At 42.4% G+C, this 24,778-nt stretch overlaps 1 protein-coding gene and 1 pseudogene across 1 annotated transcript in view; both read left to right on the top strand.

Annotated features, from left to right (window-relative positions):
• Positions 1 to 24,778, top strand: part of SLC16A12 (solute carrier family 16 member 12) — an 84,314-nt gene that overhangs the window by 33,444 nt on the left and 26,092 nt on the right. The gene's annotated exons all lie outside the window — the stretch shown is intronic.
• Positions 9,926 to 11,549, top strand: LOC112399611 (SNW domain-containing protein 1 pseudogene; annotated as a pseudogene).

Here is a 24,778-nt window from a genome sequence, read left to right on the forward strand (position 1 = left end):
AGAAAAAAAAACCCCACAAGAAAAAAAAAAAAAAAAAAAATAAGAATATCCCACTCGGAAGGATATATTAAAACTATGAGTGTTTGGGTCTAGCCACAAAATGAGTACGTTGCCAACCTATGGAAAAATTTTGGAAAAAATTTCAGAACTTTTTGGAATTGTACACTTGTATATTCATCCCCATTTTATAGAAGAGGAAACAGGTTCAGAGAGAGTTAGCAACCTGACCAAGGTTACAGAGCTAAAAGTGCGGAAGCTGAGATGTGGACTCAGGCAGTCTGATGACAAAGGACTTTCTCTCGAGCCTGGTGTTATAATACTTCATATATCAGAGGGTTGTTGTGTTAAATGAGTTAATATGTGTAAAGAAACACTGAGAGTAGGTGTGGCACATAGTGAATGTTATCTAAGTATTAATTATTATTGTAATTTTTCTTCATTCTAAGGGGTCACTGAGATTTATTATCATAGTGGTCGACAGTGCAGTGATGCATTCAGGGTCCATTAAAGGCAGTACTTCCCAACCTCTCTCATGGAGCCACACCTCAAAAATCATGATCTTTCTCAGCCAAATTGGGGTAAACCATGAGACTGTTCCTCGCCTGGGCTCTGGCCAACTCAAGGTTCTGCCCAGCTGAGGGATCCTGTTATGGGCTGAATGTTTGTGTCCCCGCTCAAATTCATATATGGAAGCCCTGACCACCAGTGTGGCTGTTACCCGTTTGAAGATGGGGCTTCTAAGGAAGTGATTAAGGTTAAATGAAGTCATAAATGTGGGGCCCTTTCTGATAGGATTAGTGTCCTTATGAGAAGAGATACCAAAGAGCTCCCCCCACCTCTCTCTATTTCTGGCCAACTCCCCCCCACCCCCAATACACACACGTGGCAAGGAAAGGCCGTGTGAGGACACAGCAAGAAGGTAGCCATTTACAAGCCAGGAAGAAAGCTCTCACCAGAAACCAAATTTGTCAGAACCTTGATCATGGGCTTCTAGCCACCAGAACTATGAGAAATAAATGTCTGTTGTTTAAGCCACCCAGTCAGTGGTATTTTGTTATGCAGCCCAAGCTGACTAATACAGACCCATATCACACCTGTAGCACTGTTCAGCAGTTGGGAAGCTCTGAATTAAGACATGTTGATGTATTTCCTTGTATACAAAATGACTCCAAGCCATTGAATTTTCTGGGTCTTTTCTTTTTCTCTTTTTTTTCTTGGTCGATTCTATTGCCATTAGACTCTTAACAATGATCTCCTCACACTTGGTTACAGATTTGTCTGTGATACCTTTTTGCACTGCACTGTGATTATAGCTTATCTTTGGCGGGCTTGAAACCCATAAAAACAACCTTGTTAGCATAGAATACACAGTAAAAATACACTGGCCTTTGGAATGTAGACTTCAGCCATTCATCAGCCGTTTTTGTATTATTTGACATTCTCTTTTAAGTGAGGAGTATGGATTTAAGACTTGAATGGTTAATTACAGATGAAACTGTACTTTTCAATCTTATAGGCAATTAATTATTTTGTAGAAATCAAAATGTTTATTTTCTATTCTCATTCTAAGATCCTAAAATCATTTCAATATAAATCAAGCATTTATTTATTTTTACCCTGAAAATATTAAGGAACTCATTCTTCTACTAGCCCCCAGCGAAGACAGTTTTGTCATTGTCAGCATTCTCTCAAGAAGTTTATCAAAGGAAAGGGAATGATATCCTTGCGTGAGCCTAAAATGCCACGAGAAAGAACATCACATTCTCATTCTGTCTAGTACAGTTGCCCTAAAGTGGACTTTTTCATTCCCTGTTAGTTACTCATCAAATATTTCATCACTTTTTAAGAGAAAAACAATTTTGAAAATTATAGTGAAAGACCATGTGGGAATAAATTTCTTTATTTTACACATACACAACACACACATTCACTTTTTTGGGAAAAAAAACCAGAACTAAACTCTGCTAATTGGATTGTTTCCTTAGACAGCCTTAAAAAATGATTGTAAATTTTCTCTTTCCACAGATAGATTCTTGTTTTCAGCCTGTTAGGAAGAAAAGAAGTGAGGGGTGACCTTTGATCCGAGTATAAGAGAGTGGTCCCAAAGTGAAGCCCTCCTAAGTATTCCAAGAGGATAAAATTTTGACAAGTTTAAAAGAAGAGGGCAAACTCAACCATGGGAAAGATATAAAATGTCAAATGTCAGCTCTGTCAAATATGCAAAAAAGCATATATGAATCGGTGTTGAATGGGAAAGAAAGCAGTAAGAATACACTCAGATACAACTATGTAAAAGTGGTTTTATTACTTTTTATAAGAAGGGTATGAGATTATTCCAAGAAGTTCAGAAAATACAGGAAGAGACCATTTATAATCTTACTTTCCTCACACAACTATTTTCTTTCTCTCTGCATTCCCTTCTCATTTTGTCCTTGTGCACATGTATTTTCTGTAGTTGTACTCATAGCTTGTACATTTTGTGTTCTGACTATGAGTTAGCCCAACACAGGCATTTTTTGGGTGCTGCTACAGTCCTCATAACCATCATTCGTAAAGGCTTTATAATGATCCATGGTTGGGACATGTACTGCTTAGGAAAAGTCACTAAAAAGGGAAGAGAACATGGACACAGATATTCGATATACAGATATTTGCCTGCAAAGAATTTCAGGGTGCAATTCAAAAGAAAGAACCAACTAAATACTGCAAAGAAGTAAAAATTAGTTTAAATGTTCAAAGAGCATAGTATTTCTTGGATTTATTGTTTTCCCCGTCATTTTCTCTCTGCCTCTCTCCCTCATTCAATTATTTAGTTCTTTTGTCTTGTCCCAATATCATAAGGGAAAATTGACATAGAAAGATAAAGTCTCTGGGTCTCTCTCCTTTTTCCTTTGGATACTCTAAGACAAGAAATATGGGTGCTTTCAGATATGATAAAGATACTTATTTACTAATAATTTGCTAACCATGTCACTGTTTGAACTAGTAACTGGTATATGTTTAACTTAGATAAGTATTTTTTGAGTGCCTACTGTATGCTACTATATAGCTTGTATAATTGCTTTGCATTTTTTTTTTTTTTTGCTTCACGTTTTTTTTTTTTCATTTTCTTTTTGCGGTACGCAGGCCTCTCAATGTTGTGGCCTCTCCCGTTGCGGAGCACAGGCTCCAGACGCGCAGGCTCAGTGGCCACTGCTCACGGGCCCAGCCGCTCCGCGGCATGTGGGGTCCTCCCGGACCGGGGCACAAACCCATGTCCCCTACATCGGCAGGCGGACTCTCAACCACTGCGCCACCAGGGAAACCCTTGCTTCACTTTTTAATTTGGAAAATTATTGAAAGATACAAAAGAAGATGAAAAATGTATCAGCTGGTATAACAGGGAAGGGAGTTAATGTATGTTATTATGTGAATATTTTAATAGGTGTCAGGAGCTTTTACACATATTTGCCCTTTAATCCTCATTAAAGCCCTAATAAAGAGGAACTATTAACTTCAATACACAGAGCAGGAGACAGACTCAGGAAGCTAAGTCGCGTGTCAGGTTCATACAGCTATTAGTTGTCAGCACTGCGTTTCAAAGGCAGGCATGTCTGACCCCAGGCCAAGTGCACTGGTTTATGTACTTCAAAATGTAATGCAGCATTCATATTTGTAGCAATCTTAAAGGCCTCAAAGAGCAGGCGTATAACTGAGGGCAGGGGAAACCTCTGGAACTCTTTCAGAGAGGATTATCCTGTCAGAGGAATGTGGGTTTCTTTTTTCTTCTTAAAACTTGTTTTTTTCTGAGCCGTGTTATGTTACTGTCTACAGCTGCATCGTGGCCTAAGGGCCTCTTGGAAGCCTCCTCAGAGAAATGTGCTTTCAGAACAGCTTTCACACCCAGCCTCAGAACACATGTGAATGCCTCCATGTGAAGTCTTTGGAGAGGAAATGGTGATAGATTTTCTTCTGCTGTTTAGAAGGTTCTGCTTTATAACTTTTATTTTACAAATTAAAGTTATATAATCGCTTTATAGCTGTTATTCTCCATACTATCTTGATATAAAGTATTATGATAATCATAGGATATTGAAATTTAAAATTCCTATCCCTTTCCTAAGACTCATGGAAGCAATCTATAACAACAATAGCCACGACAGTAAGAAGAGCTAACATTTATTTGAATGCGTCCTACGGGCAGATCCTATGCTTTGTGATATAATATGGATTACCTCATTTCATTTTCTTAACAACTCCATGAGGTAGGAATTGGGATCAAAAGGATCAATAAAGGGCTTCCCTGGTGGCACAGTGGTTGAGAGTCCGCCTGCCGATGCAGGGAACACGGGTTCGTGCCCCGGTCCGGGAGGATCCCACATGCCGTGGAGCAGCTGGACCCGTGAGCCATGGCCGCTGAGCCTGCGCATCCGGAGCCTGTGCTCTGCAACGGGAGAGGCCACAACAGTGGGAGGCCCGCGTACCGCAAAAAAAAATAAAAAATTGGATCAATAAAAACCACCTGTCTTCTCACAAGTTCAAAACCAATTTAGAGGTAGAAACAGGAATCAAAGACTAAAATGCTGCCTTATGTGCTGACAATGCTGATAAGAGGGGAATGAGGCTTAGGACTACCAGCCAGGAAGGACTGCAGCACTCTGGGTACGTAAAAGATGGAGTTACCCAGTCACCCTCCTTGGAAGCCCTCAAACAACCACAGGCCTCCTTTGAAGGGCACGTACCCCTGTTTCATGTACAGGGTGGAAGGGCTGAGAAGGATGAGCGCTCTCTACTCACAGGCAGATCCCAAGCGGAAAAAAAAAAAAGAAAAACAAAAAGCTGAGCATATGCATCTGTTTCTCCCAAACCTATGAATCAGACAACCAACTTCTTCTTCTGCAGAGAAAAATAGGTGAGTAGGTAAACACCAGGGGTGCTCATAGCTCCACTGGAGTTTCTGCCCCGTGGAATCAATGGAAAGGAGGCCTTTGTCCCTAGTTGTAGGTACTGTGCATGGCTCTACCCTACAGATGAGGAAACTGAGTCCCTGAGACACTATATAAGAGTCATAATTAGTAAGCACAGGAAAATCTAAACAGAGCCACTAAGTGGTGGAGTCAGGATTAGCAAGGCCAGCTGGGACAGGCTCTGACTTCGTTCAGGTACAAGGTCATGGGAAACTAAAAAGGGAGGGCAGGTGTGAGAGGGATACCAGAGGAAGTGGTACGAGTTGGACTCACTTATTCTGAGGGTTGGGGAGGAGAGTCAAAAGACTCAGAGTGTTCTAGCATACCTAGTTGGAAAATGGTGAAAGCATGAAAATAAAATGTGTTTCCGGGATAGACCAGCCAGTGCTTTGTAGGCATTTGACTTTGAGGTAACTTATAGGCTGTTGGAAATCGGAGTTTTCAACTCCGGAGGAAGATCGGCAGCAGAGATGCAGATTTTGGAGTTGTCCTTTTAAAGGTGATCGCTGGCTGAAACTAAGGGAGCGTTTTAGTATGAGCAGCAAAAGGGGAGGTTGGTTCCACAAATTGAGTTTTGTGTTTGAAATACACCAGAAGATTTGAGTCAGTAACCTTGAGTGGCTTGATCTAATTTAAAGGCAAGGCCCAGCACTGATTGGCTCAGGAGTTGATCTCGTTTTTCTTGTTTGTTTTTTTTTTGCGGTACGCGGGCCTCTCACTGTTGTGGCCTCTCCCGTTGCGGAGCACAGGCTCCGGACGCGCAGGCTCAGTGGCCATGGCTCACGGGCCCAGCCGCTCCGTGGCATGTGGGATCTTCCCGGACCGGGGCACGAACCCATGTCCCCTGCATCAGCAGGTGGACTCTCAACCACTGCGCCACCAGGGAAGCCCCTTGATCTCGTTTTTAACCATAGCCCTAGTGCACTACAGGGCAAGCTTACAGGTTACCCTGGTGTGCAGGACAGTTTCCATTTGCACCTCCAAGTTCACTGTTCATCCCATTTCCACCCACTTCTCTGCCCTGGAAGGCTGACACTTATAGGCTACATCAACTTGGTTCCTGTTTGCTTCAGCCACTGATGGGACTTGGAAGGCAGGAAGAGTGTGAGGCTGGTGTATTTTTTTCCTTGGTTCTTTTACTGTCAGATCCTTATGGACTGGCTGCTTTCCTTTACCCAGTGACTCTGCAGAAGCTTCCAGTAACTGCTCTCTCCCTTTGCCTGTCAGGTCTAGAAGTGCTAGTGTTACTGGCCCCAGAGGACTCTACTGACCTTTGTTAGATTTTATGAACGCTTGTTCACACCTTTATAAATAATATCTTTGTTGAAGTCTACCCAGTTTCCCATTTCCTTCTGGGACCTTGAACAAATAATATGCCTCATAAACCAGAAGGAATTGATGTTCTTCAAGGCACTAGGCTTACCCTTAATAAACAGAGAGGGGCTTCTAATCTGGGGGTGTCAGACCTGGGAGGAGACGACAGAATTAGTACAAAGTGGGCAAATCCACACGTACGTGACGGCATCCTGTCAGTGGACAGAAAAATATCTTACACAGTTACCACAATTTTTCAGCTGGTTGTAAATGTCTGAGTGATTCATCAAATAAAACAAACTGTATTTGAAAATGCCATGAAATTCATTTTAACTGTTGCCTTTACATATTTTATTGATCAACAGATAACTTATTCTAAAAACATGACTATTGCCTTGCTTGGCTAAGGAAATACTTTACTATGTATAGAGGGACCTCACATGCAAAAGGGCTGGAAACTACTTCCAAGGCCTTTGTTCATCAGACTTTTCTGTGGGTCCAAATCTAGAAGGAAGTGGGATGAACTGGTTCATTCCTAACTATTTCAATAAAGACAGAGACAAAGACAACCACCTACCTGTTAAAGGAACTTTTGTAAAAAGCGCTCCTAACTTTCATTTCTGGGGAGAAATTAAGGTCCTGGGTCTTTTTTTTTTTTTTTTTTTTTGCTGTACGCGGGCCTCTCACTGTTGTGGCCTCTCCCGTTGCGGAGCACAGGCTCCGGACGCGCAGGCTCAGAGGCCATGGCTCATGGGCCCAGCCGCTCCGCGGCATGCGGGATCCTCCCGGACCAGGGCACGAACCCGCGCCCCCTGCATCGGCAGGCGGACTCTCAACCACTGCACCACCAGGGAAGCCCTGGTCCTGGGTCTTGCACTGAGGAGCACCCCACATTCTCAGCTTGGCAACACCTTGTCCTTTGTGTGACCTGCCGTGGCTCCAGCAGCGAGCAGAGTCTACACAGTGCAAAAATAAACATATCTAAGGGCCTGTGGAATTTGATGGCCTGTGCAGTATGGGGCAGACATGGGCCGAGGGCCAGGCCCTGTAGGTGAGCCTCTCAGCAGCCCACGTTCGTTTTTAGCCACTCGGTCAAAGCAAGAAGAGACAGCCAGTCTGGCAGTGAAGTTCTGTTTCCAGGTTTGGCCCTGTCTGGTGTCAGGACCTGGCCCTGCCCCCGTGTTCTCAGGGTATCTCATTGAGATATATTCACTTAGGCCTCTGTTACCCAGATAATGGGAAGGCTAGTTAATCTGGTTTGACAGTGGCTAAAAAGAACAAAGAAAGAATGGATAATTTCTTGCCCCCATTCCTCAAGCTCCCTGGGCCCCCTCCCCACGTGACTTGAGAAAACATCCATAACTCAAGATTTGGGGGTGTTCGTTTACTAAATATTTACTGAGTGCCATTTTTTTCCAGGCACCATCCTAGGCACTGAAGCATTAAGGGTCCCTGCTCACAGGGAGCTCACACTCTGAGTGCAAAGAGTTCTTCTGCTTGCACTCTCTTTTATATATATATATTTATTTATTCATATATATATTTATTTATTTATTATCTTTCGCTGCTCCACGCGGCTTGTGGGCTCTTAGTTCCCAGATTGAGCCCAGGCCCCCAGCAGTGGAAGCACAGAGTCCTAACCTTTGGACTGCCAGGGAATTCCCTGCCTGCACTCTCTTTGAAACACAAGTTCTCCACAACACCCCGTGACTTGAGGGGTTAACTTCCAGCCAACTGAAATATTTCACTCGGTTCCCCTTCCATGTCAATAACATGGCGGGAGCAGTGATGACAGAGTAAGGAAAATGTTGTAGAGCCAGGCAGCATAAAAGGTTCTCTGTCAACTAACAAAACGATTCTGTGAACTGCATCTCAAGCTCCAAATTTCTCCTCTGTAGCCAAGAAGCCTCTGATATAACGTCATCTGATTTAATGATTCCATATGCTGTTGAGTGTAAAATTAGAATTAAAGAGTTCTGCAAGGTCGCTGAGTTAGACACAAAAATTTCTTCCTTGAACCCCACAAATATTGAGCACCAGTTTTATACCAGACATTGTGCTAAGTGCTGGAATATTCAATGACATGTTGTATTTTTTATCAAAGAGGGCTAGCTACAGCTCAGGCCTATCACTGCTTTTACTTGTATTTCCAGATAGGAGAGAAAAGAACTGTATTTTTGCAGAAAATGGTTACTGGGGGCAAGCTCCTTGTTTTGAATTGCACTGTCAACAAACTATTGGACTCAGGAGTAAGCATTTTTCTGTTGTTGCCTAGAATCAGCGACTCTGGATTAGGAACTGACAGGGTGAGAAAGAAACTTGCTTTCTACTCTCTGCCTCTTGTGAATCAAAAATTGTACCTTTTTCTCCTTTTCTGTAGACCAAATGCCATATAAATCACCCTGCTGCTTATTCTACGTCTTATGTAAAGTATTCCTATCCTCAAAGTCTCATAGACAATGTAGAAACGTCGGCAGCTTTATTAGCAAAGGTTAGTGTTTCAGTTTAGTGCCAAAAGGTCCTAACAGACATCCAAAAATTTCTGGTTGAAGTCGGTAATTATTTACTCCCCTGTTACCAGAATCTGTCTGAGGACTAAGCAGAGAGAAGCAGAAAGGAAAAGCAAAGTATTTCTGCACTTAAGAACAATATATTAAAAATTTTTTTTTTTTTTAAATTTTGGCTGTGTTGGGTCTTTGTTGCTGCACGTGGGCTTTCGCTAGTTGCAGAGAGCGGTGCACAGGCTTCTCATTGCGGTGGCTTCTCTTGTTGTGGAGCACCGGCTTTAGGCGTGCAGGCCCAGTAGTTGTGGTGCACGAACTTAGTTGCTCCGCAGCATGTGGGATCTTCCCGGACCAGGGATCGAACCCGTGCCTCTGCACTGGCAGGTGAATTCTTAACCACTGCGCCACCAGGGAAGTCCCAAGAACAATATATTTTTTTCACAACGTATGTGTAATATCATTGGGCAACAAAAATAAATAAATCCATATGCATTAGAAGGCGTCCCTAAGACCCAGAGACTTCAAGTAGAAAAAAAGTTGGGTCCCTGAGCCAGAGACAATCTAAGCCCAAGCAGAGAGAGAAGGGGTTTCTTTAACTTCTCCCCGACTTTCAGGTGTTTTGGGGGCTTGAGTTTGCCCCTGGATAGAAGTCTGTAAAGCTCAGCTGGAATACTTTTCTCCACTGTTATAAAGGCCATGCAGAAAAGTGTTGGAATTCCTTCATGGCAGACCTGGAAGATGGCCCTTCAATGCACATCCCCTAGGCCAGGGTGTTCAGTGGGCCCTTGAGTCCCGGGTGGGTAGAACCAGACGTTTAATCATTGGTAAGAGGGTGTAATAAAATATCCAGGGGCTGGGAGGCAAGATATCCTTCTTTTTTCCAAGAGGTTTGTATTTCACCATAGCATTTAGCAGATATATGCCAGGCACTGTTCTCGGTGCTGGAGACACAAGATCGAACATAATCATGGCTTCCACCAGGAGGGAGCTTGGAGGCCAGTGGAGAGCAACGGGATGCAGAGATTACGACCACAAGCTTTGAACTCAGGCCGAGGCTAAATCTTGGATAGTTAGAGCATTCTTTATCTGTAAAACGGAAATTATAATACCTCCTCCACAGGGCTGGGATAAAGATAAAATGAGAAGAGGAGGCGGAAGAAGATGGTGCTCACCAGCTTTTTACCTGCGCCTACTCAGCTATCCCAGGACCAGCTTGAGGCTGAAGAAAAGGCAAGATCCCAGAGATCACGACAGACCTCACTGGTCTCCTCTCAAAGAGAACCTCCCCCATGTGGGTACCGGAAAGGCTGGATACCTCAGTTATTAGAGGATTTTAGAGATGGAGGTGCTTTTCCAGCGATCCGTGTGGCCCAGTATCCCCTGAATATGGGACAAGAGAAAAAAAATGTCAACTGCACTGGCCACTCAGGTACATGCTGAAGGAAGAATTAAGTATGACGCAACTGCTCGACAGGGACAGCCAAAAGACAAGGTCATTTATAGCAAGTACACTGACATGGTTCCTAAAGAAGTCATGAATGCAGATGACCCAGACCTGCAAAGACCTGATGAAGAAGCCATTAAAGAGAAAAAAGACAAGGGTAACCTTAGAAAAATCCTTTAGCACAGAAGGTTGCTGCAGCCATGCCAGTCCGAGCAGCAGCTGATAAACTCAGTATATCCGATACACCCCATCTGAACAAGGAGCGGCGTTCAACTCTGGAGCTAAACAGAGAGTTATTCAAATGGTGGAAATGCAGAAAGGTCCGATGGAGCCTCCAACGTTCAAGATTAATAAGAAGATTCCCCGGGGACCACCTTCTCCTCCTGCACCTGTCATGCATTCTCCTAGCCAAAAGATGACCGTGAAGGAGCAACAAGAGTGGACGATTCCTCCCTGTATTTCAAACTGGAAAAATGCAAAGGGTTATACAGTTCCATTAGATAAACGTCTGGCGGCTGATGGAAGAGGACTGCAGACAGTTCACATCAATGAAAATTTTGCCAAACTGGCCGAAGCCCTCTATATTGCTGATCGGAAGGCTCGTGAAGCTGTAGAAATGCGAGCTCAAGTAGAGAGAAAGATGGCTCAAAAAAGAAAAGGAGAAACATGAAGAGAAACTTAGAGAAATGGCCCAGAAAGCCAGGGGGAGAGAAGAGCTGGGATCAAAACCCATGTGGAAAAAGAGAATGGGGAGGCACGTGAGAGGGATGAAATCCGGTGTGACAGGCGAAAAGAGAGACAGCATGACCGGAATCTTTCCAGGACAGCTCCAGATAAGAGGTCGAAACTGCAGAGAAATGAAAATCGAGGTATCAGTGAAGTCATTGCTCTGGGTGTGCCCAATCCTCGGACTTCCAATGAAGTTCAGTATGACCGAAGGCTCTTCAACCAATCCAAGGGTATGGACAGTGGTTTTGCAGGTGGGGAAGATGAAATTTACAATGTTTATGATCAAGCCTGGAGAGGTAGTAAAGATATGGCCCAGAATATTTACAGGCCCAGTAAAAATCTGGACAAGGACATGGTTAGTGATGACCTAGAAGCCAGAATAAAGACTAACAGATTTGTTCCCAATAAGGAGTTTTCTGGTTCAGACTGTAGACAGAGGCCGAGAAGGACCAGTCCAGTTTGAGGAGGATCCTTTTGGTTTGGACAAATTTTTGGAAGAAGCCAAATAGCACGGTGGCTCTGAAAGACCCTCAGATAGCAGCCGCCCCAAGGAACATGAGCATGGAGGCAAGAGGAGCAGAAAGGAGTAGATACTTTCTTCAGAGTGAATGAACTACTATTCATAACCCTAATGATGCAAGTCATATGGGGGAACACTTTGCAAATGACCAGGATAAAAACCAAATCTGGGTGTCAGAGCCCAGCGCTACTTTTTATTATAGGAGAAAGGGGGGATGGAAAAATTCTACTTTGAATTATTTAGTTTTTTTAAAGAGTGGGTTGTGTTTGTGCTTCTCCCACCTTTTGGCATTTATAGAACATACTGCCCCACACATGAAATTAAGGCCACTTCCTTTTGAGTGACATTAGCACTTTGGGGTTAATATTGTGTCTAAGAGTGACTGCTTACGAATAAAGTTACCCCAACCACAGTGAGTAGAAAGAAGGATGTCCACATATTGGAACCGTCCTGCCAAATGATGTTTGTCCCTATTGTGCTCTGTTTTAATTTGGAGTGGGGAAAGTAAGCTCTTGCTTGGTGCAACTATTTGTTTCCAATAAAAACATTTAGACAAACAAAAAAAGATAAAATGAGATAACATATGTATAATAGTGAATCCAGAGCCTGGTGGATTAAGTGCCCCCAAATAGTAACTGTCGTTACTATTATTGCTGTGTGGCTTCACTAGCCCAGGAGTCAGAGACTTGAGCTCTAAGTACTGGCTGGTTCCTCTGTGACAAGACTGCTTTGCTCCTGGGTGAGCGTCCTTTAGAGGGAAGCCGGTTGTGCTGAATATTCTTCATTTTCTAGCTGGAATGGTTGATTTTCTTGCCTGATGTCTGAAGATTAGACCTTTCTGATGGAGATGAAATGCTTTTTCCGTTTCTTTCAATTGAATTACCACGTTAAAACTAGTGACTGTTATTTATGCTTTTAATTTATTTTTTATGACTTGCTGGGGTTCTCTCTGGTGAAGGCAGAGCTTATTTCATTCATTTATTAGACACTGATAGAGCTCTTACTCTGCATCAGACATTGTGTGTGTGTGTGTGTGTGTGTGTGTGTGTGTGTTGGGGTTTGGAGATGGTGGAGAGAATTGGGGGAAGAGACAAGGATGACTTAAGGTGATTTCTGTTCTGTGGAGTTAAGCAGTCCAGTGGTAGAGAGAGACATTAAATAGATAACAATGGTGCATCTGATAAGGGCCAGGAGGAGTATGTACAGAGAGCTCCAAGAGTCTGTAAAAGGAAGATAACTACTTTGAGGATGGAGATGGGGTGGAAGCAGTTGAAGCAGAAATGATAAGTCAAGTGGGAAAGTGGCGAAGGAAGGAACTTGAAGGTAAAGAAAACAGCATGTAAGAAGATATTAAAGCTTGATTTTTTCAGTGGGTTGCAAGGAACATATAGTATCATGGGATAGGTGGGAGTGGGACGATGGGCTGGGAATGAGGCTGATATTTGGCTACAGATACGGACATATATATGGGCTGAATATGGGACCAGATGGTCCTCAGCCAACAGGTCGTGGCTGAGGATGCTGAGTTTCCATTATCAGAAATAGTATCTCTCAGTTTCCCTCTTGTTTCTACAGATACAGGAGTGAGTATCTCAATAAAAAGCTTCAAATGGGCCACCCTAAGGGGTACAAACGGTGTATCATTAAAGAGTACTTTCCCACTGTAGAGGCAATAGTAGAGTCCATTTGGAAATCTTCTCTAGTAAGTTGTGGTAGGGTCGAGATTTGCTCATATGATGACACAGATGTGAAAAAAATAACAGCTTCTTCGTTGCTATAATAAATCTAAACCTCTTCAAAGCCTCTATGAAAGCAAGAGTGGGGAGTTCATTTTGCTTTTTATGTCCTGTCTAAAAAAGCTTTGCCTGTCCCCCAATTATGAAGATTTTCTCCTATGTTTTCTTCCAGAAGGTTTTTTTTTTTTTTTTACAGTTTTTGTGTTTATGTTTAGATATGCTATTTCGAGTTAGGTTTTGTGTATGGTGTGAGATGCCACTAGAGAGTCGTTTTCTTCCCATACGAATAAATGTATGGGTCTATTTCTAAACTCTATTCTGTTCCACTAATCTAATATACCGATATCACTCTTGATTACTTTGGTTTTAGAACAAGTCTTTGAAATCAGTTAGTATAAGCCTTCAACTTTTGTTCTATCTTTTGAAAATGATTTTGGATTTTCTGGGTTCTTTGCATTTCCATATGAGTTTTAGAATCAGCTTGTCAGTTTCTATTTTTAAAAAAAGGCTGCTGGACTTTGTTTGGCATTTCATTGAAACAATCAACTTGGGTAGATATGACATCTTCTCAGTGTTCCATGGAATGAACATCCTTGCTCGCTCTCTATCCCTCTCTCTCAAGCCTTTATAAATTTCTCTCAGCACTGTTTTGTAGTTTTGAATGTCCAAATAATGCACATATGTTAAAAGTATTCCTAGGCATCTCATGGCTTTTGATGAAATGCCTAATGTAAAGTGGTATTTTTAAATTCCACTTTCTATTTGTTCACTATGAAATTGTGTACAAGCCCCTGTGTCCTTGTCTTTTGAAGTAAAAGTCTGACTCAAGAGTTAATGATTGGGAAATGTGAAGATGTAGAAACAAAGAATAGCTGTTGGGCTGGGGAACTGGTAACAATTTAGACTATAAATCTGCCACATAGCAGAATCACCGAACTCCCAGTTCCCTGAAAGCTACAGATAAAGGCCCGACACACATTGCTAAGGTGTTTTTATAGGAAGCAGACCCCCACCAGATGAAAACTGCTCACTGCAAGAACATAGACCCTAGACTGGTTGAAACCAGAAGGTTGATGATGCTTGAAACTTCATCTTGACACCAACCAATCCAAGAATTATCCACAAGCTGATCACGCCCTGCTCCTTGAACACTATAAGACTCCTTGCTACCTCCTCTAGGGCGGGACACCCAGTTTTGAGGGTATTAGCGCACTGTGGCCTCCTTTGCCTGGCAAAGCAATAAAAAGCTATTTTCTGCTTCACCCAAAACTCTGTCTCCGCATTTCTGTTCGGCACCGGTGAACAGAGGCTGAGTTTCTACCAACAACTACTAATATATAGAAATACAGTTGACTAAAAAGGAAAACTAATAAATTTCAGTTCACCAAAATTAATAGTTTCTGCTCTTCAAGATGCACCATTGGGAAATGAATGGGCAAACCACAGAATAGGAGGAAATACTTGCAATACATATATCTACAAAAGACTTGTATCAAGAATATACGAAGAATTCTTGTATCTCAATAATAAGATAAACAACCCAATTAAAAATGGGCATGATATTTGAAAAGAGGCTTCACAAAGGAAGATATATGAATAGCTAATAAAACATGAAAAAACAGTTAAGATCATTAGCAGTAAGGAAAGTACAAATTAAAATTACAATGAGACCCCATTGCACACTGGAGCGCTAATGTGTTACAGTAATATCATACAGCCATGTTGATCTTCTAAAGTTAAATATACACTTACAATATGACACAGGAATTTCATTCCTAGGTATTTACTCAAGCAAATGAAAACCTATGTCCATAAAAGACCTGTATAGAGATATTCACATAAGCTTTATTCATAATGGTCAAAAATTGGAAACAATCCTAATGTCCATCAACAGATAAATAAATTGTAATATATCCATAAAACAGATTACTATTTAGCAGTAAAAAGGAATCGAGTACAGGTATGCACAGCAACCTGGATGAATCTCAAAACATCATCATAGGGACTTCCTTGGTGGTGCAGGGGTTAAGAATCTGCCTGCCGATGCAGGGGACACGGGTTCGAGCCCTGGTCCGGGAAGATCCCACGTGCCACGGAACAACTAAGCCTGTGCGCTACAACTACTGAGCCTGCGTGCCACAACTACTGAGCCCGTGTGCCACAACTACTGAAGCCACTGCAGTGAGAAGCCCGAGCACCGCAATGAAGAGTAGCCCCTGCTCACTGCAAGTAGAGAAAGCCCGCGTGCAGCAGCCAAGACCCAATGCGGCCAAAAATAAATAAGTTTATTTTAAAAAATTAGCATAAGTGAAAGAAGCCAGAAGCAAAAGAGTCCATACTGTGTGATTCTATATTTACGACATCCTTGACTGGCAAAACTCATCTACATCAACAGAAAGCAAACCAGTGGTAACGCAATGCTGAGGTTGGTAGAGATTGACTGCCAAGGAGCGTGAGGGAATGTTTGGGGTGATGAAAATGTTCTATATCTTGATTGTGGTGGTTTGACATGAGTGTGTACATTTGTCAAAAGTCATCAAAATGTAGACTTAAAATGGGTGTGTTTTATTGTCTGTAAATTATACCTCAATGTAAAAAGTTTCTAGCAGGTTTTGCAAGGTTAAAGTAATGTCTTTCATTTAGCTCAGTCTTTTGTGAATCAATAAACAGCCAAATTGAAGGTTGATTTCTGTATAAAGGTCATTTCTCCCCTGTATTGTGTTCATCCCTCCCTCTCCTGTATGAGTGGTTGGTTTAGGGGAGAATTCATGTGACCTCATGGTAACAGTGGCGGAGGTGGTTGGCATGCAGATCCGTGAATTCTCATTGGCCTAAGCAGAACTGTCCCTAGTATTGGTCACTGGGCATCCTGCTGATGAAACTCATCTTGGTGGTCTCTAGGTAGCGGCTTCTCTCCTCATTGTGTACTGTGATGACACATCTGCTGCTGGTGGAACTTGTAGTTTGTGCTCTCTGACTGTCCAGCACGTGGGGAAATTCCTCACCTTTTTTGTTGTAGTTCTTGAGGATCAGCCACGATTTCCATTAGGCTCAGGTTATTGGCCACGGAGTCACTTTCCCCTTGGCCCCAGCCCTGCCTCTCATCTCTTAGCTGTCTTCTACCGAGAACATGAGGGAACCTCAGATCACTCCTGTACCGGATTGGTGGTGAGGGACAGTCGGTGGACACCGTCTTGGCTTTCTCTCTGCCCAGACACATCACAGGCCAAAGGCACCCAGTGAAGCAGTGTCTTCCCATTGTTACCCATGGGACACACAGCACAGGCCTTCTTACTGCAGCTTCCCCCCCAACTGCTCAGGTTCCTATGTCTTCTCTCTATCACATACCTACCCCTGGTCAAGGCTCTAGGGAGTGGGAGACGTGGTCCCCGAGATATCTGGGCAGCTCATCACGCTTCCTTTAAAAAAAATTTCCCCTTCCTCTCTTGGTGTAGGCTTCTGCTCTCCCTTTCTGTGTGGTGAGAGCTTCCTCTACAACGCAATACTGTGACTTCTTACTTATAAATGGATTTATTCTGGATGGGACCCATTTCCTTGTTCCACAGAGAAATAAACAATAAGCATAGTCTACCAGGTATCTTAGATATTGGGGAAGAGATACTTAGCAATCAGCCAACTGGTTTAAAGTTTAGACATCAGTAATTTGACGCCCTGTTTTTACAGATTAGGCAATAGTGGCAGAGACGAAGTGATTCACGCAGGATCAGACGACTAAGTAGTGTCGCTTGGACCCAGTAGTCTTGAATCCCACTCTTGGTATCTTTCTGCCACACACCTCTACTTCTCTTATGTCTGCAAACCAATGTAAAAAAGTAAGGATACTGCTAAAGGTTAAGGCACTGGAAATAAGCAGAAAGGATCGAGGAAGGAAAGAGCAATGGGAAGACAGTGTTGGGAGCCCACCCAAATAAGTGCCTTTTCTCCAACTGCATACTAACTGTAAGAAATGTGTAGATTTTCTGATAGAAGGGATCACTTCAGAAAACTATACTGAGGGCAATGTGAAAGATTTGCCCTACAAATGGAGTGCCTTACTGGAAGGTGATCGACTGTTAGCAAGAATTCTTTACACATGATTAGATTTTTGAAAGCAAAGAGGACAAAGTGAAATTGAAAATATATCCCAACCTGTACTGTTTAAGGAGTAGCCTTAGAGGAACATCATAATATAGAGCCTCTTTTGTTTCAAAAATTTTTTTTCTGAAGCCAAAATGAGATGCAGAGTGCAATTATATTTTAGTGGTTGGATGTCAAAATAAAATAAACGGAAGTCTGCTTAGTAAAATGAAGAATTGCACGATGGAAATGTACTTTCTTTGCTTATAGTCGTAGGTATTCTCTTAGTGAAGACTTTTCCATTATATTTGTGTCATATCAGGTGGGTTAATTATTTACAAGAGGCTCAGGCTGATATTCTAAGGGAACCACAGGCTGCTCCAAAGTCTCCAGGAAACTAGGTTAGCCTTGTTTAACCTGTGCATCTCTTCTGAATACATATAAATCTATTACATGACCTGTTCTGAAAGAAACTCACATGTTTTGTGAGCTGCCGTGCACCCCTGAGTTAACCTGGTGGTTAAACCTCCCCTGCTACCCCACCCCACCCCCTGCTTCCTTTGGTCGTGGTCACTCACATGAATGAGTGCTTAAGCTTTACCATGGCTTGTTGACAGAAATGCCCAATAACAATTTTGAAATCTGGAGGGCAGATGGGCAAGTATACTGTCCAAAATCCACCAGAGCTACTCATTCCTATTTTGACTCAAATACAGTGTTGTCAGACGAGTCCCTTTACTTCTGAGAGCTTCAGCTTCATCATCGTGGAAGCGGGGGGAAATCGTGCCCATCTCTGAGGCTTGTGAGGCTCAAGGGCAACTATTCATGAGGAATTATTATTAACAGTCTCGCATACTGATGCTTTCAGAGAAGTCCTTTCTCCCCACCCTGGAACCGTGTGAGGATGTTCCTTGTTCTGTGGTTTACCCAGCTTGACTCTAACTTACAACATACCTTTGCTCACTATGCTGTTACTTAACAATTTTTATTTGGATTTATGCAATTATGTTTTTTTGAGAGACCAGTCAGTTCTCACTCACTTATCAGAGCTCACCAATCAGTTCTGAACTTATAAGTTGTGGGAATGCCAAAGGAGGTTGTCTAACTGAAACAAATAAAAATGGAATCATCTGGGGATAGCGGAGGCAAGGTAAAAATTAATCATGTTAAATATCTTTTAAAGAAACAGAACATTTTATTTTGCCAAAGGCTTGTTACCTTCCCTGTGTCTTCTATGGGATAATCACCTAATTTTCTTTTTTTTTTTTTTTTGCGGTACGCGGGCCTCTCACTGTTGCGGCCTCTCCCGTTGCGGAGCACAGGCTCCGGACGCGCAGGCTCAGCGGCCATGGCTCACGGGCCCAGGCGCTCCGCGGCATGTGGGATCCTCCCGGACCGGGGCACGAACCCGTGTCCCCTGTATCGGCAGGCGGACTCTCAACCACTGCGCCACCAGGGAAGCCCGAAAATGAATCTTAATAATACCATCCCACCTAAATTTCTTTTTGCATATTCTCCCCATTCTTTGTGAGTTACAAGTATACATCTTTTACAGAAGTTTTACATAGCTTCCCTCACATTGTACACACAATTTTAGAGTCCCCTTTTTGCTTTAGCCTTGCATCATAAATGTTTTCCCATATTACAGTATTTTCTTCTTTATAATTTTAAAGGATTGTCTATTATCCCATTTGTTTGACGTATCATAATTCTCTAGACATTTCCCAGTTGTTGAACATTTAGGTTGTTTCGGTTTTACGTTATTCATAGCACAGCTATTATTTATTTTGCCAGTAGTGTTCAGCTTCTCTTAAATTGTTTTCTTAGGATAACTTCCCAGAACTGAGATTACTCTTCAAAGAATATGAATAACTTTCTAATCCTTGATCTGTTGCCCTATGTTGCTTTCCAAAGGGCTGTTGCATAGCACTGCCTGTCTCAGAATTTTTCAACAGCACTGGGCAGCACAGACCAAGAATGGTCTCACACTGGCCATGTATGGGTAGATGGCTTTATAATCTTACATTGAAAACAATTTAACCTTGGGGACTATTTTAACAGAAAAACCTCTGAAGAGGCTAGGACTATAGTCAGCTTTCTAAGCTTTGGCTTTTTCACTTGTACAACCGATCCTATCATTTCGTGACACATGTTTGTGTCCAATCGGTGAGTTATTTACATTGTGTGTGTTTGTCCGCGGCGCTGGTAGAATCACCAGTGCTAGTCCTATTGAAATTGCCAGAGTGCTAGACATCAAGCATGCCATAAACATGACTCACACATGGCTGTTCAAGAAACTTTGATTTATGGCAACACGGTATAGGCAGAAGTGGAAGATCTTATTGCCTAAAGGAGTCAGGCAGGTGTTGTACATGAGTGAAACAGCACAAGGATTGGACAGTACAGGAGGTCAGGGGCAGGCTGAAGGGGCTGTAAGGGCGTTATCCAAAGGAAGGGTGCCATGCTTGACTCCAGCTGATGGCTGCCAAGAAGGAATGCCAGACCAGTATCTTTAGCGCTCTCAGTTTTTCAAGACGACTTGGAAATCTGTAGTTTTCTATATCTTAGCTGGTACAGGCTGCTATAACAAAAATCTCACAGCCTGGGTGCCTTAAACAGACCTTTAGTTCTCATAGTTCTAGAGGCTGGGAAGTCCAAGATCAAGGAGCTGGCACATTCAGTGTCTGGTGGGAACCCACTGCCTGGTTCATAGATGCCATGCTTTTACTGTGACATCATACGGCAGAAGGGGCAAAGTAGCTCTCTGGGGTCTCTTTTATTCTTTTAGTTTTTTAAACTTTGCATCCCTTGTTGGATTTCTAACATTTATCTATTTATCCATTCATTCATTCATGCTGCGCCGGGTCTTAGTTGCAGCACACAGGATCTTAGTTGCGGCACATGGACTTCTTATTTGCGGCATGCATGCGGGATCTAGTTCCCCCACCAGGGATCAAACCCGGGCCCCCTGCATTGGGAGCACAGAGCCTTACCCACTGGACCACCAGGGAAGTCCCCTGGGGTCTCTTTTTTTTTTTTTTTGCGGTACACGGGCCTCTCACTGTTGTGGCCTCTCCCGTTGCAGAGCACAGGCTCCGGACGCGCAGGCTCAGTGGCCATGGCTCACGGGCCCAGCCGCTCCGCGGCATGTGGGATCTTCCCGGACCGGGGCATGAACCCGTGTCCCCTACATCGGCAGGCAGACTCTCAACCACTGCGCCACCAGGGAAGCCCCCCTGGGGTCTCTTTTAAATGGGCATTAATCCCATTCTGTATACGCAGGGCCCTCATGACCTAATCACTTTCCAAAGGCCCCTACCTCCAAATACCATCACATTGGAGATTAGGTTTCAACATATGAATTTTAGGGGAACAAATTCAGTCTATAGCATTAGGAAAATCTCATATTTACATGTGGCAACCAAAGTAAACATTTTAAAAACACTATAGGCCTAACAAAAATGTCCTGAAGTTTGATTTGCTCATTGCTGCCAGTTTGTGACTGTTCTCATCTGAATCTAACTACAGTCCCACAAAGTAGGTAGAGGGGATTTTTTTTTTTTTGTACAAACAAAGAAGCTAAGGCTCAGAAATTATTGTTCAACAGATTATTGACTGCCTGTCCCACTAGGATGTAAGCTCCCTGAAGGTAGGGCCATTGTTTATTTTCTTCACTGCTCTAAGCCCTGTTCCTAGAATGCATACTGGACACACAATAAATATTTACTGAATTAATGAGTGATGAATAAATGAAAACAGGTTAAGTCACGTGGCAAATGATATCGATGTTTTTGTACCAGACACTCCTCATGATTGATTGATTGATTTACACTGAAGTATAGCTGATTTACAATATTATATTAGTTTTAGGTGTACAACATAGCTATTCGATATTTTGTATAGATTATGCTCCATTTAAAGTTCTCATAAAATATTTGCTGTATTCCCTGTGCTGTATGTTACACGCTTGTATCTTATTTATCTTACACCTGGTACTTTGTACCTCTTAATCCCCTTCCCCTAATTGCCGCTGCCCCCATCCCTCTCCCTGCTGGTAACCATTCGTTTATTCTCTGTGAGTCTGTATCTGTTTTTTTATATTCATTGCTTTGTTTTATTTTTTAGAGTCCACATATAAGTGAAAACATACAGTATTTGTCTTTCTCTGTCTGACTGACCTACTACGCATAATACCCTCCAGGTCTATCCTTGTTGTTGCAAATGGCAAAAATTCATTCTCAGCGTATTCCAGTGTGTATATATTATATACCACATCTTCTTTATCCATTCATCGGGGTTTTTTTCAATTACTTTTTTTTTATTGAAGTATAGTTGATTTACAATGTTGTGTTCATTTCAGGTGTACAGCAAAGTGATTCCGTTATACATACATACATACATATGTATATATACTCTTTTTCGGATTCTTTTCCATTATGGGTTATTACAAGGTATTGAATATAGCCTCCTGTGCTCTGCAGTAGGTCCTTGTTGTCTATCTATTTTATATATAGTAGTGTGCAGGTACTCCTCATAGTTTATCTCATTTTTATCCATACAACATTCTGTGAGGCTAACATTAGCCCCATTTTATGGATGAGAAAACTGAGGCTCAGAGAGTTAAAGTAGGTTGCCTGAGTTCATATAACTCATAAGATAGAGAATCAGGACCAGGAAGGACCCGGATCTTCCTGACTGCTAGTTCTTTTTGTTCTTCTACCCTGCACTCTGCCACCATAGCCATAAATATCGATTCTCTCCCACCTCATCCTCCCAGATATTGGCATTTTATTCTGCAGGTCAATGCATCACATCTCCCTAGAACAGGGGTCTGCGCACTTTCTCTGTAAAAGGCCAGATAGTAATTATTTTAAGTTTTACTAGACTAAACACTTTTACTTAGTCGCAACTACTCCATTGCCGTTGTAGCATGAAAGCAAAGACAAAATGCAAATAAATGGGTATGATTGTGTTCCGGTAAAATTTTATTTACTGAAAGCAGCAGCCGGCCAAATTTTGCTTGAGGGCTGTAGTTGGCTGATTCCTGCCCAATGAGACAGAAAAATTATCTTATTTAAAAGGTGACAAGCTAGCTAAGTGGCCAGCTCACTGTATAGATATTTAAATTATTTTCTAGTTCTTTGGCTTGACTTCATAGTTCATAGAAAATATTTACTGTATACACCCTAAATTACCCCAACATTGCAGTGGTGTGCTAGTAAATGTTTAACTGGTTGTCTCAGAGGATACAAAAAGTTTGGATGTGTAGTTTACCAATGTATGGCTTCTATGGTAGAGGCACTCCTCACGTGGCCAGTTTCAAGCCACCAGTATGACATCACTGAACGTGGCATGGGGATGAGAGGCAACAGATGCTGACTTCAACATACCACTGTCTGCAGGCATGTATCCATTTGTACCCTCTTGGCCGAAGTAACAGAAATCTCAACTAGTTCCCACAATAAGTCAAATGTGTTATGTTACCTAACAAGCTAGATAGGGTGGCTCCAGAATTGGTTAGTTTAGTGGCTCAGTGACATCATTAAGGTTCCAGGTTCTTTTCATCTTTCTGCTGTGCCTGCAAGACGGCTTATTGACTTTGTCTTCAGGCCAGCTTCCTTCATGGTGAAGAAGTGACGGCTGTAGTTCCAGGTGTCATATCCAGATTCAAAATATCTATAGGAAGAAGCAGGGCTTGTTTCTTTCCTGCGTCTTTTCTTAAGAGCAAGGAAATCTTTTCCATAGGACTTTCCCTCATAGTTCATTGGCTGGAATTGCTTCACCTCCTAGCCCCTAAACACTTACTGACAAGGGAAAGGGAGACCAATCAAAAGCCATTCCCTGAAACAATGGATTGGGCCACCCTTCCCTGAAGCAAATGGCTGCTGGAGAGAGAGCAGGTAGAGTAGATCCCTGAACCAAGCCAGGGCTATGGTAGAATGGAGGAGAGGTAGGCTATGGATTGGGGGTAGGCAACCAGCTCTGTCTGCTGCAGTAGGCTGTGTACATTAAAGTGAAAATACAAGTATGGTAGATCTTTTAGATGAGTTTTTCTTTGAGTGTTTAATATTGGGGCGGAAAGTAGTTGACTATTAAAAGTAACCTACCCATGACTTCCCTGGCGGTCCAGTGGCTAAGACTCCATGCTTCCACTGCAGGGGGCGCGGGTTGGATCCCTGTTCAAGGAACAAAGATCCCGCATGCTGCGTGGTGTGGCCAAAAAAAAAAAAAAAAAGTAACTTACCCATGACACAAAGTTATGTTTTGGAGGGACTGACCCTGAAGCTCCAGAGTGTTGGAGACTCCTCAGGTTGTTTTGAAATCAGGGAGAGTTCCCTAGCTAATCAAGTCAGTGACCTTAGGCATGTTTCAGGGAAATGCCAATGGTACCATTGAAAGAACTGTATTTCTAGCTGCATCAGGTTGCAATTAATGTCCTACTGGTGTGCCTTCAGTGAGAATTATATGCGTATGATTAGGTTAAAATGTATATGAATTTACATCAAGGAATAAGGAAAAGTAGCGGAAGTAGTATAGGGCATTGGTTAGGAAAAGTAAGACTAGGGTTCATATCCCATTCCTGCTCCTTGGTAGTGATAATAATAATTAGGAAAATTACTGCATCTCTCTAGTCTGAGTTACGGTTTCTGTAAAATAGGGATAATAATACCTACCATCTATGGTTGTTGTAAGGATTAAATGAGATACTGTCTATAACGCTGCTTCATAGCAATGTGGCCTGTGGATGGTCTGAAAAGCTACCTCCATATTGTTGTTTTCACTTAGCCCAGTGTTTTGGCTATGACTCTGTCCCTAGGCCAGTGATTAGCAATATTACCATTTCAAATAATAATTTTGACTTTCTGTCATTCAGTAGGCTTAATATTTGTATCAGTACTGCTCTTCTAATACTTCTGATGGATTTATACTCTCCAGACATTCACTCCATCTCCTTTGTCAGTCTCCCCACATTCACAGGATGGCCAATTAAGATGAAAAGGGAGGCACTTCCAGGTCTTGAAAGTGAGCAAACCTAAGTGGTCTACGTGGAATCACTCTTGTTGCCTTCGGCTCACTATCTTTGCTCTGCATTTGTTCTCTGAACTCACAGGTTGCCAATTTGTTCCTGTGGCTTCAAAGATGAACGCTTGCAAGGTTTTACTATGAGCCATTTTCTTGAGAAAGTCATGGTTTTAAAGTAAATTTTTCTTTATTAGACAGTTTGGTTTGTCCATGATTTACCAGGTGGTGCATGGTCTGTGGTCGCCAAACAATGCATGCTTAGTCATATTTGAAATGATGTTTTATTTATTTATTTATAAAGAGCAGATATATATTTTTTAAATATTCATTTTATTTATTTGGCTGCGCTGGATCTTAGTTGCAGCATGTGGGATCTAGTTCCCTGACCAGGGATCAAACCTGGGCCCCCTGCATTGGGAGCGCAGAGTCTTAGCCACTGGACCACCAGGGAAGTCCCTGATGTTTCATTTAATTAATATTATTTA

This window comes from Neophocaena asiaeorientalis, unplaced genomic scaffold, assembly GCF_003031525.2.
Source record: "Neophocaena asiaeorientalis asiaeorientalis breed wild unplaced genomic scaffold, Neophocaena_asiaeorientalis_V1.1 scaffold131, whole genome shotgun sequence".
NCBI classification, from domain to species: domain Eukaryota; kingdom Metazoa; phylum Chordata; class Mammalia; order Artiodactyla; family Phocoenidae; genus Neophocaena; species Neophocaena asiaeorientalis.